Genomic DNA, 23,259 nt, shown 5'->3' with positions numbered 1-23,259 from the left:
TTGTTGGGGTGTGATAAGGCCAATACCCTCTTCATTTGCTACTGCTGCGCACTTGGGAGGCTCTGTGTGCCCCAGAGGACAAGTTCCCTCATCCTATTCCCCAGTCCCACCTATCAGAGCCCACAGTGTGTCTCCTAGATGCAGAGAGGCAGGTGCCTGGGCCAGGATTCACCCCACTCACTGCACTGCTCTGAAAGCACATTGCTGGTATCAGAGTATCTAAGGGCAGAGCCCCACATTTGCATTTCTAATCACTTCCCAGGGACTGGGAGGCTGGTGGGACCAGGTTGTGAGACTCCCACAGAGTCAGGCTGGTTCACACTCCCCATCGGCCACTTCAGGCCAGTGATGTCTCCAGGGAGCAAATCACTTCACATGACTAAGCCTTAGTTTCCTTGTTGAGAAATGGAGAAAACACTAGGATCTAAGCCGGGAAGATTGATTGGAGTCAATTTTGCTAAAAGGGGGCAGCAAGGGACAACCCCGAGCTCAAAGGCAGCTCCTGCTGGTTTTTGTGCAGCGCCAAGCTAGGAATAGTTTGTCCGCTTCTGGGACTTACAGAAAACCATTGCCAGCCCCTGATTCATGTTATAGGAAGAGTGGTGATAGCTGTAATACTACTTCCTTTAAAGCACTGTTAAATGTCATTGCAGCCAGTACCTTTTTCATCTAATTCTCAGTTTCTTCAAAACAGCCCAGACTAGAAGAGCCACTATTCATTTACACATTTACTAGAAGTAGTTTGTGGAAGGGCTGTGAGCTTATTATCCCAGTAGGTATAATAGTAATAACAATAAACAGGTGAACACTGGGACTTCATTACTGTCCTTTTCACCATGTTGGAGATAAAATATCTATGCCAAAGAAAGCTTCTCTGCTCCAAATGTTTTCATAGTCCTCTCTTGGGTCTCCAGGAGCCTTCCCATTCCATCCATACAAAGCTCTTTGTAACCATTCACTGAGCTCTGAGATATCCTTTGAAACGTCACTGGGGATGACAGATCTCTCTTTTCTGAAAGTGATTATATTATTACATAAGTAATTAAAAGTTACTTAGAAGTAAGTTTATTGATAAGATCACATAGGAAATTCAGGGTAACATGTCAAGGCGAGGTAACGCTTAAACCATAAATCTTAAAAGCTGGTGTGGGTAACTCATGCCATGCTTGGTGTCTCACAGGGTTCTCTTGAGAAGGATGATTCGGGACAGAGCCAGGCCACATAGGGACCAGCGACATGTCGGTAAGTCCAGGTGGTGCTGCATGCTTTCCAGAGAAATGGAATCAGATAGGGAGAAAGGTGGGGGAACACCTTTCAGAAATCCCTAAGATAATGTTAGTCCAACACTCTAGGCACTACGGCCTGGCCAGGCTGACACAGGAAATTAATATCACAGATGTAAATTTACCAGGGGTGAAAGGTGCATGAGGAACAATATGAATCTCATCGTTTATGAGCATGTATCCTTCAAGATCAGGCTGCATCCTGTCTTGCACCCAGAGAGAATCTGAAACTTCTGAAGATCCAGCCAGGCTGTGTGCTTCCTGCACAGAACAGGATGTGCACAGAGCTCCACACATCATTTCAAGAGGGCTGGGCCTGGCGTTCATCACCCTGAATGCCTAAGGGTGACTTTATACAACTCTCCTCCCCACTTCAGTGCACTGTGTGAGCTGGTATGGGAGAGACCAAGCTAGGTTCTTTCCTGTCCAGTACTAAATACACACAGCCTAAAACATGTCGATACAGGGCAAATATTCTAATATTGGAATCTTCAAGGCTGTCAAATGAGGAGTCTTTAATAAGCAAAGGATCTTTGTAACAGATTTAAGTTTGTTAAAAGCCCAATAATAGCACATAAGATTCTAATGAGATAATTGACCATGTGAAATAGAAAGAAAAGGGCTAAAGGTGTAGGGAAAATGGGAAGGGTAGGGGAAAGGTAATAAGGGAAAGAAAAAAATATGAGAAAATGAAAAAATGGAAATAAGGTGTTTGTAAATGGAGGGGGAGAAGGGGTAAAGGGAGGGCATGGACAAGGGGAAAAAAATGAGTATCAAGACCTGTCATATAAAGATACAAGATCCCAATAATGAATGTAACTGTACTGTATACCTAAAATGTACCAATAAACTCAATAAAAGGAAAAAAAAGACCCAAGTATCCATCAAATAGAAAGATGTGTCATTTTCAAATACATTTTAAAACTTCATATAAACAAATTTCAGATCTGATGGTTTCTCTGGGACTTCAGCATGAAGGCTATGTGTCTATAAAGCCATTTAAATTCTTATTATTACAGTATTTAGGCAAATAGATATAGTCTGATTACATTAACCCCTTCAACTCATGTAATATTTTCTTTTTTTTTTTTTTTTTTTTTTTTTTTTTTTTTTTTTTTTTTTTTGACAGGGTCTCACCTTGTAGATCAGACAGCCCTAGAACTCACTGTGTATCCCAGGCAGGTCTTGAACTCATGGAGATCCTCCTGCCTCAGCCTCACAGGTGCTGGGATTATAGGCATGTGCCCTCATGCCTGGCTCATGTATTTTCAAAGAGTATGTGTTTATTAAATCATTGCCTGTTTAAATGGTAAATATATTTCTGGATTCTTTTTTATTGTAAGTAAAAGAATATATGTATATAACTAGTGACCTGAGCAGTTGGTTATCCCAGGTGAAATATTATTCTGGTAAAAGTGACTCATTTCACTGGCTGCTCTGGGGTCCAGATAAGAGAATTATTTTCATTGCATACACATCAGTGTCTTCATTTCCAAGGGGGAGTGTTGCTCTATTCTGTTTTCTTCGTCGATGAAAGAAGGATAGGATCCTTCTATCCTGCTACATAAACAATATGTATTGTAAACTTGTACAAAGGGGTGGAGGGGGTAGTGGATGGGTGGAAGGGGGCAGAACTGGAGCAGAGGGGATGAGAAAAGGAATGAAGATGCATCATGTACTGCAAGCATGGACTTCTTAAAATGTAATAAAAGATTCCCGCTCCTTTGCGGAGTGCTTCCTAACAGGATAGCCTTAGCAGGCAGGAATATGGATTCTTACAACTAAGTATCAATGGAGCAAGCAGTTTTAATCATTCTTTGAGTGTGTCTTGTTGCAATACACACCTGTGTATCTTGGGGGTATGTTTTGCTGCCATAACCTGAGTGTGACACAGAGAAGAGGGGACTCCACATCAGCCACCTCTGCAGCTACCAAGCAGATGACACTCTATCATCCAGGTGCTTGCTGGAAAGGGGTTGCTGTCCTACTCCCAGAGCCCTTGCTGCCCAAGGAATTTTGCTATTTACTAAGTCCCTAAAGGGAGATGAAAGAAGGGGATGCTGCTTTTTCCCAAGGAAATATCAAATTTGTCTATAAGGTTTTCTGACTTGATGTGATGAGGTTGCCTTCCTTGTTTTGCATTTTCTGGAGTAGAGCTAAAGGAATTTCCATCCTGAAATCCAGCTAACAGTACTGATAGGTGATGTTCCATCATAGACCTGCAAGCGTCTATGTTCACACAGACCAACAACAGTCTCTTTGCTGAATGCCTCGGTGTGCAACAGATGCAGGGAATGGGGACTCTTTCCCTCCTTAGTTCACAGCCTTTGAAAATTAGAAGTCATAATTCCAAGTCAATCTAAGTTGCAGGCTGGAGAACACATTTCTTGTGCATACCCTCAAATACATTGTTTGGCTTTATGAGAAGTGAAGAAAAGAAAATCTCACCACAATCAGACCTGACTGTGAGCCTTTGGAGGGAGGATCCATGGTCCTGCATTCCCCTAGGTGACTTCAGTGTTTCCTGGGTCCTTCCCACTAGGGAGCAGAGTCCTACATACCATCTTTCTGATAAAGCACTAAACAGAGTAATACCTCTGTTTACAAAGGCTTCTGTTTGCAAACAATTCAGTTCGAACAGAAGCGTTCTGCAACATTTTGCTTCTGTTCACATATTGGGTGACACACACGACCACAGCCATCTTCCCCACACAAACACAAATGCAGCTCTGAGTTTCCAAAATCATTATTGTATGCTGGACTTGTAGGGTAACATGGAAGAGGACCCAGTTGCCTGTCAATGAAATTTGCTTAAAATTTTTATCAAGTAGTTTGAAAATACTTGCTGCACCTCTTTTTTTTTTTCCTTTGCATTGTCAGTCTCTTTCTTGATAATGTGTTTCCTGGTGTAACTTAATGGGAACATTATTTTGTTATTTCTATTGTTGCTTTTTTATTACTAAGTTCTATGCCTAGTGGCTGGGAAAGGAATGAGTCTGTGGTCCTCCAGAGTATTTGGAAAGTAGCAGGCAGAAATGGCAGGTGTGAAAACACAACAGGATACTTTTCCAACCATCCTGCATCTCTCCAGTAAATGAGCAAAATATGCAGGATTTGGTTGCTACCTTCTGAGAAACTTAGACGCGCTGTGCATGAAGGAAAAAGCCTGTTTTGGGCTGCTGAGAAGTTTAGAGTAAAAGAGTACAAAGAAAGAAGAGAAGCCAGGAGTCTGGGTGTGTGACCCTTGCCAGAGGTGCTTTGGCAGACTCAACCTCCCCGTGACACTTCATGCTGCCAGGGTTACAACCCCAAGACTGGCCTGCAGCCCTGAGCTCCTTCAACATGGATCGATCTGGGTGGCCATGGGTCTCTAAACACAGCACTAAGGAATTGACACTTCCAGCTGCCAGTCCCAACCCTGCAGGTCAAGGACAGGCACAGCCCTGGGGCAAGGTGTCCACAGAGAAGACAACCCCAGACCAGGCAAATTGTCTGTCAAGGTACTGCTGTGCAGCCCAGCGTGAACAAGGTCCTGGGCCTCCTCCCTGAAGTATGGGGCACAGCCTGCCCAGAACCTACCCGGGGGTGCTTGATCCTTGTCCAAACTCAGATCATTAGCTAGAAAATGATCTTCCAAGATACTTGAATTACTTTTCTATTTCTTCAACCCCTTCTAGTGCTTGTCTCATAGTGCCAAATCCACAAAAACACAAATAAAGTAGATTTAGTTCTCCACCCTCATATTTTATAAGAATCATTCCTATTACTCTTTATATTTTGAAAGCATATCACTGTGTGGAGTTTTTGGGTTATGTTGTTATTCTTAAATTGTTTGTTAGAGTTTGGCAACTGTGGAATAAACTATCAAGGAGTTTTCAAATTATTTACTTCTCCAACGTATTGGTTTTACATACACTGAACTAAAGGAATTTATCAGCCAAGAATGAAGTCATGAGATGATTACAGCCTACACATTCATGCACTCTTCTCAGAACAGAAATTTAGCATTAGTGTGCACATGGTTCTGAACACACCATGAACACAGATTTTCTTAAATGCATACATCCCAATTGGCAGGTGATGGAGGACCTGGCTTGGTCTGGACCTTGTACTTTTCATGGTAGAGGCCTGGAAGAAGACAGCACCCTTTTAAGGTGGAGGCTCCCCTCCTCAGCAGCCATGTCCTGCAACCAGCCAGGTTTGCCATTGTGATAATGATTGCTGTGATAAGCCCAGAATTCCAAAGGAGTTAGGAACAAAAGACCGGCATATGCTTAGCATGCAGAAAGTAGAGTGAATATGTGAACACCATCACTTCAAGTCACTTGTCAGGATATGTATAGTATGTGTGACGAACTCTGCATCACGTGGCATGATGTGTAGTAACCAGTCCTGTGAGCATACACACACACATACACAGATGTGTACACTGCTGTGCCTATAAACACATGTGTATATGTTGAGAAGGTTTCTGCAGCATGTGACTCCTGTTCACAGTGGGATCTATTTTTGGGGCTCCTCCTGGCCGTGCTCTCTCTGGTGAAGGACCCTTGCCAGTAGATGACAAAGGTTCACATCACAGGAGGCAGTGTCTGAGCCAGGTGATTAAGGAAGCATGAAGATGCATTAATGAAAAAGCAAAGAAAGGCAGGCACAGCCAGGGAATGATTCTCACAGCTCTACCTCCAACCAAGGATGAAGGGCAGAGTTCTGAAGAACAGTTAGCATCTGACAAAACAGGCAGATTCCATTTACATAACATTTAAAAGTATTTAAATGTGCACTACACATGTAAAGGAAACAAAGATGTGGAGAATAGAAGTGATAATTTTAAAATCTAAAGCACAGCTATCTTTGAGCAAGGGTACAGGCAGAAAAAGGGAATGCTAATGCCCTGATCTTACACCCTGGGATTTGGGCTGGAAAGGGCTGTTCTTTTACTGCTCCTTCTGAGACATGAACCCAAAGGTAGAGTCCCCAAGTAGGTGCTGAGAGAAACCACAGAACACAGGAAACAAAACAGTTGCCTGGCTGAAGGTGGTAACAGCATTCAGAACATAAGGGTCAGAGTTGCAATCAAGTGATGCTTTCAAGCTACCCAGGAAGCTGAAGCAGGCAGGTCACTTGAACTCAGGAGTTGGAGACTAGATTCCATCAAAAAAGAAAAAAGGAAAAAGAAAGAAGGAAAGAACAGGAAAGGAAGGGAAAACAGAATAAGAACAACAAATGACATGGTAACTTTGTCTTTCCTTGTATATTACACAAAGCCTTCAAGAGATGGAAATATTCTTCAAGAGATGAAAACAGTGTAACTATGTATCCTTTGACCAACATCTGTCTAAACACTCCCAACTATTTTATTCTTAAAAACCACTAAAAAAGTAGATGTCAAATTTTTTCATAAAAAAACCCCAAAAAACAAAAATCTCTGAAACAAGAAAAGGATAATTCTGTGAGATAATGCACTTGTTAGTTAGTTACATTTACACAATGTATTATATTTATGTCTTGCTGTACATGATCAATGCATACAATATTACTTATCAGCTTCTTATAATGAAGAGTAATCTCTTGTGTTTGACTGTTGGTGTGTGGACACATGCTCTCTGTCACATGTGCCTTTCTGTTCGGCCCAGGAAGCCCCACAGCACTTCCTCCAGGTGGTTGTCCTGTGGGTCTTCATCAGTCCTGTTTATTTTCTCCCAGGTGAGTAGAACTCTAAGCGTGAAGCCCTGAAGATGCAGCTGCAATAGTGTGTTTTCTTCTTGTTCAAGAATAAAAAGTTAATTAAGAATTGTCCTTATGAGAAACATGGCCCTCATCCCTTCTGAAGGATTTCACATGTCTCCTCCATAGCCCCAGAACCAGAGCACCATTCTTTAGGAGCCTCGCTCCCAAGCTTTTGTTTTCTGGAGAGACAGAAACCTTCCCAAGTGCAGGTCAAGTGAGCTGGGCCAGGCACCGTACAAGCTCCCAGATGTCTTTCCCTGACTTAGGCATGAAATGCACTTTTCTTTTCCTCATTTGAAGGTTTTCCTTGATCCTCCACAGTTGGCCTTAGGGTCATTGTTGTTTCTCTCACTTCCTGATGTGTGTCAAGAGGCTTCAGAGGGGCCATGTTGCATGGGCACAGAGAGCCATGCTTTGCACTAAGACGCCTGCTTCCCCTGAGGCCAGAGACCATCACAGGTGAGGCCAATGAGGTCCTGAGCGGTGACCAGAAATCTGGACATGGGCAGATCACCCCATGGATGGGGCACTAGGAAGTGATCCAAAATGGGATTACAACATTATAAGCCAATGTACTGATCACAGGCAAGGGTATAATAGCAAAAAAAAAAAAAAAAAAAAAAAAAAAAAAAAAAAAAAAAAACAAAAAAAAAACATAGCTGCTGAAGTGTGGCAATAGCTGGATAATGAAATGAGCAATGGTGCATTTATGTAAGCAGCATTTTACAGGGGCTCAGGGCTACTCAGTGTAAAGTGCTTGCCTGGGTTCTGATCCCAGTACTGAAGAAAGATAGAAAGATGGGGGGGGACATTTTTATAGCCATTAAAATAGCTTTCAAGGAAGAGTAAATGACAGAAAATGCTCCTGATACACTATTTAGTGAAACAAAACTGTAATCACAACTCTCTGGGCCTAATGGTCCCAATTACATAAAACACGTCTGTATGGAAAAAGGTTAATATACTAAAAATTCAATAAATGAAAAAACTAGATAATGAATGAGTGGCTTTGATTTTTCTCTATCATTATTTTTCAAAATTGCGGATTTTACCATCACATTTCAAATAAAAACACTATTTGAAAAAAATAATTCCCTTGGTACTCAATTAAAGATGGGTTCCTTGATTAAATCAGTATTAAATATTGCAAAATCTAGGTTTTTCCAAAGAAATCCCAACAGCAGGGTCATTAAATGAGTTGTCTGAAAACCTACTGTGGCAAGGCCCTGGACAGAACATGCCTTATGTGTGTGCATGTGTGTATCTGTGTGTGCGCACACACGAACAGGCAGGGATTCAGAAGGAAAGGCAGTGATGCTGATTCTGCCCCAGGGAGTCCTCATCAGACTCCTTGGGGTCGAGGCCGCAAGTGCTATGCTGCCTGAAGTGTGCAGGTCTCTGGTGGACACTGGGTTCAGGCCAGTTCTGCCCACAAGTCAGTCATTCTCATCCAGAGAGGCCAGGACCTATGGGTCTCCCTGTGGCCATGGTGAGTGTCACTGAGGACCCAGTTGGGACCTTTCCTAGAAAGTGCAGAAATATGGGGAAATATCACAGCCTTGTCTGAGACCTTGAGCCTGCCTACACAGGAGTCAGTGGCGGATGAACAGTGAGGTGAACACAAGGAAAACTTCAGCTTTAAAAGAAACCATAGGAAAATGAAAAAAATTACTTAGCTAAAGAAAAGGAGTGTGTGTGTGTGTGTGAGTGTGTGTGTGTGTGTGTGTTTTGTGGTGTGACTCTTTAATAATGTTCTTCCAAGCTAATGTATTGAAGACTCAGTCCCTAGTGTTGCCTGAAATGTTCAGAGTTGGGCTGTTGTGGAGGGATTGTGTCATGCAGGCTCTGCTTTTGTCAAAGGATTAACTCGCTGATGGATGGATTTATAATCTGCTGATGTTATTCATTCATTCATTTATTTGTTTGTTTGTTTGTTTGTTTGTTTATTTATACTGGGGATTGAACTCGGGACCTTGTGCTTGTGAAGCAGGTGGTGGAACCACTGAGTCAAATCTCTGGCCCCTGATGATGTTATTGGAAGACAATGGAAACAGGGGTAGGGCCTAGTTGAAGGGAGGAGATAGTGAGGGTGACCCTTAGGTTTTGGATTTGGAACTTACATTTTGTCCTTGACCTTTGCCTCTCTCTATGCTCCTCTTTGTCTTCCTTTCCTTCTCTACCTATCTCTGTCTCTAGCTCTGTCTCCATCTATACTTCTTTCCTTCTCCCTTTTCCAGCTGCCAAAGGGTACATGGCTTTCCTCACCATAATATTTCTGCTTTGGAGCCAGGCAACCATGGACCGAAACCTCTGAAACTGTGAGCTAAAATAAATCTCTCCTCCCTGAAGTTGTTTTGCTTAAGTTGTTTGTCATAGAGATGGAAAGCTGACTGGAGCAGTAATAAATTAGAATATGTGAAGATGAATAATGTGGTATCACCAAAGGCATCATAGAAAGAATGACAAGACCAGTCCCATGTTTGGCCCAGGACTCACCTGGAATACACACGGATTTCCTAGAAATCGATGAGAAATAGAAACTCCCATGAAGTCATCAGCGTAGCTACTAAATTTATGCAAAGATGTTGGTTTCATGTGTCATCAATGAAATGGGAACTATAATGTGACAGCACCAAAATGGAAAAGATGAAAAAAATACTAAAATATTATTAAGGTTACATTGGTCATCTTGCCCTTGCTGTGACAAAATACACAAGGAAATCAAATTCCAAGGAAGAAAGGTTTCTTTGGCTCATCACTTCAGATCTCTCAGCCCATGGCTACTTGGCCTACTTTTTTTTTAGAGAGAGAGAGAGAGAGAGAGAGAGAGAGAGAGAGAGAGAGAGAGTATTCTGGGTTCCCACAATCCCTCCAAGGGCACAGCCCAGATAATCTCACTTCCTCTTGTTGGGTGCCACCTCCCAATATGCCACAGTCTGGTGACCAAGCCCTTAGCATATGAACCTTGGGAACATGGCAGGAGCAAACCATATCAGGGACACCTGGAGCTTTCTGCCCTGTTTAGTACTGTGCAAACTTCATGCGTTTGGGATCTGTGTATCTGTGCCCACTGAGGCTGTGTAGGTGCTCACCCTGGACCCGCAGGGCTAAAGGCCCCAGAATTATCATGTTTTCATCAAAAGATACACATGGGAACGCTCATAGTTTAAGTGCTGGTGAGAACCAGAAACTAACTGTTGGAAAATAGCTAAGGGGTCATCAATGTGCACTGGATCAAGATTGTGGCACATTCATGCATGTGCAAGGCTATAAGGCATGAGCAATAATAGAAAATATATAGATGATGCCTACAGCAGCCTGATCAACTGCATACACTCAAGAAATCACAAAATTAGGTCTACAAATCTGAAGTGTTTGATATCAGAATAGTGGGTGAATGTAACTGTACTGTATCCCTAAATGTACCATCAAAAAAAAAAAAAAAAAAAAAAAAAGAATAGTGGGTGGCTCCTTTTATTGGAGAGGTTACCTGAAGGAACCAGGGGGCCTTTAGGGAGGCTGCTATCTTTGGATTTCTTGTGCAAAGTGCTGTTTACCTGGGGATATTGCATTTATGAAAGTCTATTTATAATAGTGCAATTTTGTCTACATATAATATACTTCAATGGCAGGTTAAAAATGCAGTGGCCCTTAAATGATTAGAATTTGATTTCTGAAAACTCTTTTAGAACAAAGTGCTACTGTTATTTAGGTGGATTAGTTCAAGAGAGAAGGAAGGAGAGACAAGGAACAGAAGGTCAACTTGAGATTCAAGCTGGCTGCCCCTCCTCCCCTCAGCAGCAGGCTCTTGGTGGGGCCTCACAAGGTCATTGAAGGACGCTTTTCAGAGAAGCGGTTTCACAGGGGACAATCGGCAGCCTTCACTGATCAGCAGGCAGATGGCCCCCATGTAAAGTGGACAGGAAACAAGGAAATCAGGTTCAGGAAATAAAGCAAAGAATCTGGCAAAGAGAAATATTACTGTCGAAACTATGAAATGACCTAAATAGTACATTAAATACTTCACAGCAGATGGACTTCCCCTCATGTTTAGCAGTTAAATTTGAGTAGAGGAATTGTGTTTAAGAGGTGTGCTTTGATATATGTATGTGCACGTGTAAATATCAACACGTGTATGTGTGTGTGGGTGTGCACATATCTGCATTATGGAGCTATGTGAAATGTGTGTACATGTGTGTACATGTGTGTCCAGGTCTGATGTGTGCACATGTGCACCCCTGCCTGCATATGGCATTTGTGTCTTGAATACACTTCCACCTCCTTTTTTTTTCCATTTCTCTTTGACAATTCACCCAAAAAAGCTCTGCTTCTGCCTGCACACTGGAGCAGTCCATGTCCTGTTCCTTGCAGCATCCCCTAGTCCTGTGTTTGCCTAGGCAGGGCGCCTTACAGTCACTGGTGGTGACAGTGGCTCAGGCAGGGCAGGGGCAACTATAGGTAGCTTAGCTCCCATGGCCATGCCCTTCTTGACTCCCACAGCAGCATTTTTTTCAGCTTTAATTGAGTTTATTGGTACATTTTAGGGATACAGTACAGTTACATTCATTGTTGGGATCTTGTACCTCTACATGACAAGTCTTGGTTCTCATTTTTTCCCTTTGTCCCTGCCTTCCCTTCACCCCCACAGCAGCATTTTACAGAACTTAGCTGTGGAAGAAGAAAACAAGTATGGTGGTATACTAAAGATGGAAATATGGGGAAACTAATTTTCCTGGAGTCCTGGGAAATGCTAACTGCTGGTTAGAAGCTGTGACCTGGGAGTTGTCCTGGGAAACAGGTAGAACCCACCTGGAAGGCCTGCTCCCCTCTGGGTTAGCAGAAATATGGCCTTTGGGGTACTCCCTGACTCAGCATCCACAGCCCAGACCTAAGATACTGCTGGGCCCTAAAGTGGAGGTCTCTGAATCAAAAAAGCTTCCTAAAACATTGTTCACTTGACCAGTGTGTGTGTGTGTGTGTGTGTGTGTGTGTGTGTGTGTGTGGTTAGCTTCCTAAAACATTGTTCACTTGACCAGTGTGTGTGTGTGTGTGTGTGTGTGTGTGTGTGTGTGTGGTGTGTGTTTCATTCTACCAACAAATACTCTTTTTTGTTTTTATTTTCTTACAGCCTTCTGAGAAAAGGAGTGCTTAAAAATCCCCCCTTTAAAATAAAGGCAATCAGCTCTTGCTTTCCCAAGATAATGTCTGAGTCAAATTAGTTGGAATCAAACTCAAGAGCAAACTCTCCACATGACACTCTGCATGGCATCCAGTTGTCTCCTTCATTATTGTCCCTTGCTGCATCCATGCCCATCTGCATATTACTCCCCCCTCAACGTGACTGTCACAGGCCCAGGTCACAGGGAAGATTCAGAAGCCACCTTGCAAAGCATGGGGACTGATACACAGTTCAGCATTTTAATTTCCTGGCAGCAGAATTCCCTAGGCTCAGAAATATTTTTGGAGGGAGGTTGCTGGACAATACCAAAGGGCCTCATGTTTGCAAAGCACGTGCCCTCCCCACACTCCATTCCAGAAGAAATTTATTTTAGGGGTATTGAGCTTGCTGACTCCTGAAAGTGACCAGTTGGCCTTTTTTTGTTAAAACTGCCACCACACTAGCAACCTATCCACAGTCACAGGGAATTCTTCCTGGAATGCAGTACTTCGTCAATCCTTGAAAAATCAACTTCATTTTCCCCCAGGAATAAGCCTCCAGGAGATGGATCCCAGACACTTGATAATCCCTTAGGATTGAAGAGTGATTTTCTGTTTACAAAGCACTCCTGGCACTTCCTGTCCTCAGCGTGGGCGTGGGTGATAGAGCATTATCTCTGCCTTGCAGAAGCTGATTCTAGAGCTCAGCAACAGCATGCTGCTTCTTAAAGATCACATGGGAGCACCCAGAGCCCAGCCTTGACTTGGGACTGGATCTCAGGTGCTTTTGCTTCCAACATAATGGGTTCCTTCTTGGCACCAGGCACAGCTATTGTAAGCAAAGCACTGTTGGTGTATTCCTAGCTCTCTTGCTGTTACTGCCTTTCTGTTGTTTGCCATTTCAGTCAATACTGTGTAGTATCTGTGGGAAAGCAATGCATGCTTCTCCACTCCCCTCCACTGCACAAACTTCCCCCTAACAGCCAAAAGCCGTTCCCTGCGCATTGTGGCGATTCACCCTAAACACCTCCTCTCTTCTCTTCCTCAGCTCAGCCCTGAAGCCACCACAAACCCTTGATTTTCACAACAGAGTCTGGCCCTGGGAGAAGGATGCCCTGTGCAAGAGGGCTGCCCACCTGCTCTCCAGTGTGAACCCTCTGGAAGCCCTCACTGAGTCCAGAGCCCTGCCTGTCCTCCAGACCACCCACTGGACTCCACAAAAGTTTAAGAAATAATTCCTCCTACTGCATCTGCCAAAGAGATCCCTCCAAATTATAGGACCATCTGCAGAACACAGTGCCTTTGGGTTGCTCCATGTGAAGGCTTTGGTGGGGTCAAGGTGAAAGGATAGGGTGTGGGAGGTCAGGTGCAGACACAGAAACCTGAGAGTGTTTTGCTGAGCAGAGTTCTTGCATGTCTGTACTATGAAGCAAGGCATAAGGTCAATGACTTCAAGTAAACTATTCCAGGGTATTAAGCAAATGCATTTTTGAGAGAATGGTTGCATCTTCACTTCATAAAAAAGCCAGTTACACAGTCATGTTTTTCAACCTGAACCTTTTTATAGGAAGCAATGCTCCTAAAATTCTCATCCAGAAGAAGGGCTTGGTCTGCAAAGAAGTGAGCAGATTTTGAGAAGGAATGAGTTACAGCCACAGAGAAGGACAAAGGCAGAGTGCAAATTAATTAAAGAATAAAGATCAAATGTCAAAAAGTGGTCATAGGCGTGGCAACTCCCTAGACCTTCAATTTTTCTCAACTTTCAGGAAAGAGATTATTTGTATTTGGTGTTTTCTGTATATTTTCTTTTTTGTTTGTTTTCACCACTTTCTTTATAGTCCACATTATCTCTATGCTCAAAGGTAGCACTTTACAGTCCACAAGGTGACTCATCCCTGACTTCACTCAAAATAGCCCCACACAATCATTTTAGTGCATCACTACTGACTGCCTGCTCTTGGGTCCTGACTTCTCTTAAAACCCTGTCTGCCACACTGCTTAATGTCTAAAACTTTAGAGAAAGGTTTCTTTGAAAGGGAGCAAAGAAGTCAAAGAAGGGAGGAGGAGGAGAAAGGGGAAGAATAATCCAGAGACTGAGACCATCCCAGGGGTGCTGCGCTGGAATTTTATTTCTTCATCTCGATTCTATACACAATCACCAAATGCAAAATTTAAGCATGTACCTCTTAAAAACTGTATTCAGCACAGTGATTCCACTGGTGGGTTGTCTATTTTATTCATTTTGTACTCTGAAAGAAAAGTATAAAAAGAACCTGGCTTTTTCAACTCAAAAACCAGAGAGTTCAAAGAGCTGTGATGAGTTTCCTAGGTGGTGTGCTAAGAATGGAGAACATTCTCATGACCTTGAGGTGTTGCAAGATGAGTTCCCAGTTCTCTATCAGTTCAAAAAGCTAATGGTTCCCAGTACCATTGTCCTTCCAACACACATTATTTAAATATTTAAAATCTTTGCACTTAGCAATCTGCATGCATGGAGGACATTTTTGTAAACCCTAGTTAAGTAAAAGATTTGAACCTAAGAATACTCAGCCTGCATAAGAGTGAAATGATATCAGAATAAGTCCATAGAGTTCCTGATTTATAGTTTGGCAAAGACACCACCCTTGGAGGACTCATGATGCCCACAGGATATTGTTGAGTGCCCAGTCAGGAAGGGAACACAGTGGCACTGCACTGGGTGGCATTTCCCCTACCCTGTGCAACAGATGGGCAGAGTCACTGGGGCAGAGGCAACAGAGGAATGCAATACAGTCACCATGTGATGACTTTTCAACACTATCTCCGATTTTAATAAAACATATTTCAGAATAGAGTTACATAATTTATTTTTAAACTCATTTTTTAAAATTTTGAGTTTATTGGTACATTTTAGGTATACAGTACAGTTACATTCATCATTGGGATCTTGTACCTCTTCATGACAGGTCTTGGTTCTCGTTTTTTCCCCTTGTTCCTGTCCTCCCTTCACCCCTTCCTCCCCTCCCCATTTACAAACACTTTATTTCCATCTTTTCATTTTCTCACATTTTTTTCTTTTCCCTTATTACCCTTCCCCTACCCTGCCCACCTTCCCTACACCTTTAGTCCTTTTCTTCCCATTTCACAATGTCAGTTATCACATTAGGATCTTATGTACTATTACAGTTTATTCACACCAGAGAAACTATTCGGTATTTACACTTGTGCATTATTTATTTTTAGGTGATACATAAAATATGAAAATGAATTGTCATCACACAGAATTGCACACAATGCTTTCAAGTAGTTTTGGATGAAGTTCTCAAACACTTTGGCATAGGATTTTTACAGATTTTTACTAGAAATAACAGAAATTGTAAGTCCTTTCGATTCCAATCTTGCATTACAAGGGTCAAATCCTTGATGAAAGTTGTACATGCTGGAATTTATTAACAGTAAAATGGCCCCCAAACCAATAAATGGCACTGATGTACTATAGTTTATGTGGCCTTATTTAGCCTATTCTGGCCCAGTTGGATGCTCTACTCATTTGCTACACTATGTCACTGATAATTCCAGTCCTTCATTTGCAAGCAGTGTTGTTCAATTTGTTTTCTTACTCTTAGATTGTACCTGAGAAAATAAATCTTTTGAGAAAAAAATGCAGAGAAGGACCATATATGAAAGTAATATGGTGTTTTGAAAGAGAATTCAAAACTCCATGAAAGCAATTAAGGATTTTACCTGCTTGAAGCAAATTGATGTTCTAACTGCAGTTTTAAAGAAAGTACTAATGCTTTTATGTAATTCAGATCTTTGGAAATTGTTTTAAATGTGTAACTGTCTCAGTTTATGTAAGCTTATATATGCTGTGCTAAAAGTCTTTTTATGTTTCCATACTTGTGTAATATCAATAGGCAACTTTTGTTTTAGATTTTTTTCTTAAAACAAAAAAAGAGAAAATGAGACATATTTACAGGGTACCATGTGTTACTTTTATACATGTACCTGTTTATAGTAGGTATTTAATGTTTAAGTAAGGTTAAAACATCTATTTCCCGTATTTTCTATCTTTTATGGTAAAAACATTCAAATTCCTTTTTTCCTAGTTTTTTAGAAATATACTGAACCTCCACTCTGCTGTGCCTGACCTTAGCTCTTCCTACTCCTCTATGACTCAGCATGTGTGGTCATCCTGTCCCAGTCTATCCACCCATCTTTCTAGCCTCCATTACTACCCATCCATATTTGACTCCTATGAGATGATTTTTTAATTTCACACATGTGGACTTTGCCTTTCTGCAACTACCTTACTTCATCTAGTTTCACATCTTCTAGGTTCCTCCCTGTCTCCACAGGATGGAACTCCTTGTTGAGGCTGAATAATATTCCATCATGTGTATGCACCTAGTTGACTTTATCCTCACATCCCCTGGTGGACACAGTGGTCTCCACTTCTTGGTGACTATGGTTAGTGGTGCAAAGACTCTGGAGAGCAGAGTGCTCATGTCTCTTCTGCCTGCCATGTTCATGGGGTCCAAAACTGGGGGTTCAAACAGAATACTTGGAAAAATAATTCTGTCTATACTTAATACATATAGTTGGCCCAGGCTTTAATCTTCAGCACCAGGCCAAAAAAAGATAAGCCAATAAACTTAAGAAATGAAACTGGCTAAGGTCGTACTTGGGATTCAAATTTACTTTCACTGCTTGCTGTCTGGGTTGGGGATTGACTCAACCCTGTTCTTCTGTATATGGCTACCTAAGAGATCAGATGTCTAAAGTTTAGCATGGTACTGGTACAAGGGATGAGCTCAGTAGAAACAGGGATAGGTGGGCTAGAGGGGATAACTTCTTATGGGAGCAGATTGCTTCTTAAGCAATTTCTGACTTGGAGAAGGAAATGTTTGGGGTGGTACGGCTGGGAGAGTAGACATGGTAAAGTTACTTTCAGATCCCAACCTGGTCATTAGCTTGAAGACTTCAAAGTGTGAACCTACAATTTCAAATATCTTTCATCTCAGCAATTTCCCAAACTACTCTGAATTTCCCCACATTTTATTGGGGCCACTGTCTTCTGGAAATGCTGGTTTAATATCCACATGTGTTTTTAAGCAGCCTGGCTCCTTTGAGCTTTTTTCAAAGGAGACAGGAAAGATTCCCTGGTGTTCAGGCCAAAGCAGAGTGGAGTTTCATTAGTGAGCAGCCATGTGGTTCAAGGTCAAGGGAGTCTGCCAGTCCTGGGTGCTGTACCGTGTTGTCACTTGGTGGAGTGACAGGACACGTGCTGCTTGCTTCACACAGCACAGCCCAGTGGCAGAGCAGTCCCCACACAGGTCCTGTGCAGGCCACAGCAAGGACTGGCAGAGTTCGATGAAGATGAGTGGATAGAAACCAGGGATGCTGTCCGTCGGCAGCCACCAGGAGACCTGCTTCAGGACCTGTGCCCTGACCGTCCTGTGGGGACACTGTGTTATCCCGTGTCCTCGCTGCCCCGAGCTATCATTTCCTCCATAAATCTCCATGTGATGCTCTGTGTTTGGCAGAACATGTGAGAGATCTTCTTCCTCAGTTAAAGTGTGTGAAATGTAGAAACTGTCGTGTTACAAATAACATCTTCTGGATTGAAGGCATTCTTATGGGAAGGTCACTGCCCTTAGTGTGAAGTTCATGTCCCTGAAAAATAACAACAACAAACTGTTGCTACTTTGAGCATGAAACACACTGTTCCAGATTTTCTATCTCTAATTTTATGTCAGATTCTGGTTCAGAAAAAATGTAAAGGCCTGGATAATTTTGGACTAATGACTATAACAGTAAATATAAGATCAAATATAATTAGGCCATATATTTTAAAATAAACTTTTGTGTGTGAGAAGCTAACAGTTATTTTAAATATGTAATTGTTTCTGAAAGTTGCACTATTTAATATAAAACATAGAATGTAGTATATACTACCACCCATTTCTCAAATGAGATATATTTGTCCAAGTGGCTGACAAATATTGGTAACAGTGCTCAGTTTTTATGTTGAACCAATCCTCCAACTCTAGACATAAACAATCCATATTCAATTGAAGCACGCAGAGGTGCTAAGGAAATGAGGCAAGACAGGGACATTTGTGTCTTGACAGAAAAATTGGCCTGGAAAACAATACATGAATTGGGGACAAAATACAGTGGTGAAAATGAGAGCCACCAGGAAACCACTTTCTGAATACTGGAATACAAAGGCAAACAGGAGGTCAGTAGAGAGATGTGCAAGGAAACACACAGAAGGAAAGAGAGAAGGAAGCCAAAGTTTGGTGATGCACAAGAAATATGTGGTTACCTTAAGTATTTGTCTATCCTTGTGCTGTCCATTATGGTAGTTCCTAGCCATAGGTGGCCTTTTCAGTTAAAATAAGCTAAAACTTCTGTTCCCCATCGGCCCTTGCTATCTCTGAAGAGCGCCATAGTCAGAAGGGCTCCTGGATGCTGTAGCAGGTAATGCAAATGTGGAATATCTTCATCGCTGTCTATATGGTGAAGTGATAGACTCCATGCCATGACTGCAGTGTTCAGATAAAGACAAAGTCAGTGCACTATAATGTGCACCTCATGTGCAAGGTACTTCTTCTGGCCTGGTGGGGTTGGCTGAGGCTGCACTTACTGTACTTAGGTAAGTATAGCATCTTGCATTTCTGAGCAGTGGTGCTGTGCTTTGGATCTTACTTGGCTCCAGAGGCATATGGGCTGAAGGCTTAACTGCCAGCCTTTGGTGCCACTGAGAGGTGCTCAAACCTTTATTCATCAGGGACTGGTGAAAGGAAGTTTGGTTATTGGGAGGATAACATTGAAGGACACATTGGAACCTAAGAATCTTTCTCTCTCTCTCTCTCTCTCTCTCTCTCTCTCTCTCTCTCTCTCTCTCTCTCTCCTTCTTAGCTTCTGTGAGATGAGCAGAGTTCTTCCACTTGTGTGTTCTTGCCATGATGATCTGCCTCACCACAGACCCAAACCATGTCACCAACTGACCATTGACTAAAACCTCTGGAACAATGAGCCAGAATCAGCCTCTTCCCCTTTTCGTTATTTTACTTTAGGTATTTTCTCACAGCTATGGAAAGCTGGCTATCTCAAATGACAAAATCCGTACTCAGTTAAGAGTGCAACACAGAAGAAACTTTTCCTCTTTCTACAAGTGAAAGAGAAATGTATCCTGTGTAAAATTCTCCAGCAGATTGGTAAATTCTCCTCACAGAGTGGTCACCAATGAGGAAAGCAACTCCTTCTCTAGTAATTAATCAATAAAACTGAGTAGCAAAGTGAAGGAGACCACTTTAAGATGGTGATGGGAAGGCTTTGATTATATTCAACTGGCTTAATACAATTGGCCTATACTTAGAATTCAGAGCTGGTCTAAGGCTTAAGTGCACAGCTTAATGGCTGCAGCTGGTATGCAGAAAGAAAACTCTATGTGCCACTGGCCAAGGCCAAGACTAACCCAGGTCAATGACGCTGTGGAGCCTGTATTAGCTGATAGCATCTGGACCTAAAGATGCCATGGTTCTTGCTGATCCTCTATAAAAATTTAATATTAATTTAAGGGAAAGAACAAGTTCCCATTGACCTAAGTTTCACTTCTTGCAAGAATGCTTTTTTCACCAAGACCTGGCATGTAAAGGTACAAGATTCCAGTAATGAATGTAGCTGTACTCTCGACCTAGAATGTACCAATAAATTAAAATTTTTTTAAAAAGGATGCTTTTTCTGTTCTTGCTAGGCCTTGCTCATGTCAGTACCTCTGATCACCACCCCACATACCTGACCTTATACTCCCCGCAGCTGCTTTATGCTCAATAAATATTAGAAAGTCCAGAGGTTCAGGGTCTCTGCTCACTAGAAGCTCTGACCTCCCAGGCCTCATTTCATCTACAATTTATCTTTATCTTCATCCTGCATTGCGTACTTAATCAGGGGTCAGGGGCTTCTTTGAGAGCTCTTGACACCAAATAATATATGAAACCAGTGTCACCAGTAAGGGCTTGCTCATGGACTGCCAATCAGGTATAAAGGCACAATGTGTGAGCAACCACAGGTTAATGCAAGACCTAGAGGGTCAAGGAAACTAGACACCCAAAGAGGGACCTCAAGCACAGTGCTCATCCTCTGTCTTAGGTAAGCAGAAGTTATTAACTCATAATCCCTAAGTATCCCCCCAACCCTATCCCAGCCTGGCCTCTTCCATTTTGCCAGGATATTAGGTGGATCAGCCTTGTTTCTAAAACTCCAGATGGCTACAAAGCACTGCCAAGGTGGAGAAGATAGAGCTGTATATGCCATCAGTGAGAGATCCCTGGACACATTTATAGAAGAACAAATGAGGGGTTTGCAGTTTTTAGTCTGCTCTGTCAAGCTAGGAAATCAACACTCCATCCTCACCACAAGAAAAATGCTGAACAAACTGATCCACCAGATAGCTGAGGGCACAGAAAAACACTGACATACAACAGCTTCCAGGGCACAAATGCAGCTGTTGGAGCTGGACTGGGAGGAAGCCCAAGAAGGTGAGTGATGACCAACTAGAGAGATGGTGGCTTCACAAGCACAAAATGCTTTTACTTTAGCACTGTACTCAAAACAGAGTCACTCAGGACAAGCTCTCTACACCAGAGACTGATGAACCAGGCCATTTACCTCTGGGCAGTAGGGGAGGCTGGTGGGAAGAGAGCAGTGCTATGGGATGGAGGAGTTTTCTTGGCCATAGAAGGATAAGACGCCTATAACTGGACGAATTCCAAGATTACCCATAGAAATTATTGCTACCCCCTAGCAGAGGTGGCTTAGATGGGAAAGGGGGCTCCTCAGTCTTTGTGTAATTGATTGCAAAGCAGATCTCAGTGAATGGCAATCAATGGTGCCAACTCTGAAGGTGAGAGATTTTGGTGGAAGTGGAGTCTAGTCTCGATCCCAAATCCTATTACACCCTCCCTTCCTGTCCCTTATTTCCAGGAGAGAAAATAGTGATCTAAAGATGGCAATTTCACCAAAGATGTGTAGTCAAGATAGTCAGCTCTCTGCATTTCTGTCAAGGACTCTCTGTGGACAGCTGTGTGGGGTGCAGACCTGAGAGTACTGAGGAAGCAGAGCAGAAGATTGAGATTCCGAGTGCAGGAGGCAGGGTGGGGGGTTGTGCAAGGTGTGGAGTTTGGATTTGTCCTAGAAAACATGAAAAACCATTGGAGAAATTCTTTCTCTGGGAATTACACACCAAAAAAGCAACCCAAATAATCAACAGAGTCCTTTAGGGTGCTGAATGTGAATCGGGAATCATTCTTAGGTGGATTTTTTTTCAATGTGCCAAGACCAGGGCTTAACATTCCCAGGGAGAGCTGGCGAGGGACTCTTCTATGGATATACTTTGTCCTCATCCAAAAATAAAACAATGGGCAGCTTTTGCTGCTAGGATTGGAGTTGCTTCGTGGGGCAAGGAGATAGACTTACTGTGCTGTTTTTGTTCTTTATTTATTTACTTTAATGCCATTTGCCTCAAGGACCTCAGATACACTCCCTCCAGTTTACTCTCACCCATGAAGTATAAATTTTCACCAAATGCAAATAGATAAAGAATAAAAATGTTAAGACGATCTTGATCTGATGCAGATAGATAGATAGATAGATAGATCGATCTAAAGATAAAAAACAAATGTCTCTTCTGAGTAAGGCAAAGTACACACTAAGGGAAAAATAAAGGAAAGATAGAAGGAGATAGGAGATGGATCTCTTGCAGATGGGAAGGGTCCAGTGAACCAAGGGCAAGGGCAGAGGGAGAGGTGGTGAGGAAATAGGAAGAGAGATGTGCCAGGTTCAAGGTTCTGACAGCCTCAGTGAATGTGGATACTGTGCTGTAAATATAAAGTGAGATTTACATCAACAAGAATGAAAAGTGGGAAAGGGGAACTAGAGGAGGAGGGAAAGAGGAGGAAGAAAGGGAAAGGGGATTAAAAAATGAGCTGTGTTATATACATTAACCCATTCCCCAAGATGATTGCAAAATGCAAGTACTGAAAACATACTGATAAATAAAATAAATTAAAACCAAATAAAATAAAATAGAAATAGCACCAAATTTATTCACGAACATCAGAGGATGACACGGGGACACAGGCTTCAGTTTTATTTGTTGCTGTCTTTCTGTTCCCTACTAGAGTCTCCATAACACCACCAGAAGCCCAATACATATGGAAAGGGACTGCAGAATGCTCAGGAGACCCTTTCATTAAGCATAGAGTTCTTTCAATGCACATTTAACTAATCTCTAATTTATTTTGCTCACAAGAAAGCAGTCAGTTGAAGTTGAGGTGTCTTTTTTCAGGGCAGGCACTAATTGGCTAACTCATCAGAAGAAAGGCAGACAGTTCTGGCAGGTTTACGCTTCCTGTGGTTGATCAAAGGAATTCCCAAGGGGAGGCCCAGGGGTACCCTCAGCCAAGCTCAGGCCTGGCAGGGAGCCCAGCCTGAACTGGTTGAGAAAGGACATGGCTTGCTGGGTGGGCTCAGCAAAAGAAAACCTGTCAGGCTCAAGCTTAACCTAGCTGGCTACTGCTGGGCACCAGATAGTTTCCTTCTGGAAGAGTAAGCAAAATAGATTGACATTCTGGTTATTCCAGGCCATGGTGTACCTAGCCATAATGGAGAAGCAAAGACAAAAGACTAGTAAAACTTGCCGAGGTGCACATAATTTACATCTATTTCCCACTGTCTCCTGGAAGTAAACCATTGAGCAGTCTTCAAGGTTGGATAGTCAGGGAAAGGACTTCTTTCTGTTCTATCCCAGTATTGAGTGGCCAGGGTTGGGCTCCCTGCATAGTGCACCTGGCACAACTATTTTATGATAATGACCCTCATCATAATCTGGGTCAAATTCCAAAGAGAATTCTTTCCTTTTTGTAATGATAATAATTGTTAATATTTTCTGACATGCGATTATCAAAGTCTTGTATTTGCTTTAAAGAACTCTGCAAGTGAAGGGAGTATGTAAGGTTTGAAATGAACAGATTTACACATATCTGAGGCATTTTTCAAATCAATATTAATATTAAAATTCCACACCTATCTCAATGACCAA

The sequence above is a fragment of the Fukomys damarensis genome, unplaced genomic scaffold (assembly GCF_012274545.1).
Source record: "Fukomys damarensis isolate Sample0158 unplaced genomic scaffold, DMR_v1.0_HiC HiC_scaffold_9, whole genome shotgun sequence".
NCBI classification, from domain to species: Eukaryota; Metazoa; Chordata; class Mammalia; order Rodentia; family Bathyergidae; genus Fukomys; species Fukomys damarensis.
The sequence above is the reverse complement of the archived record's forward strand: the minus strand, read 5'-3'. Positions refer to the sequence as shown.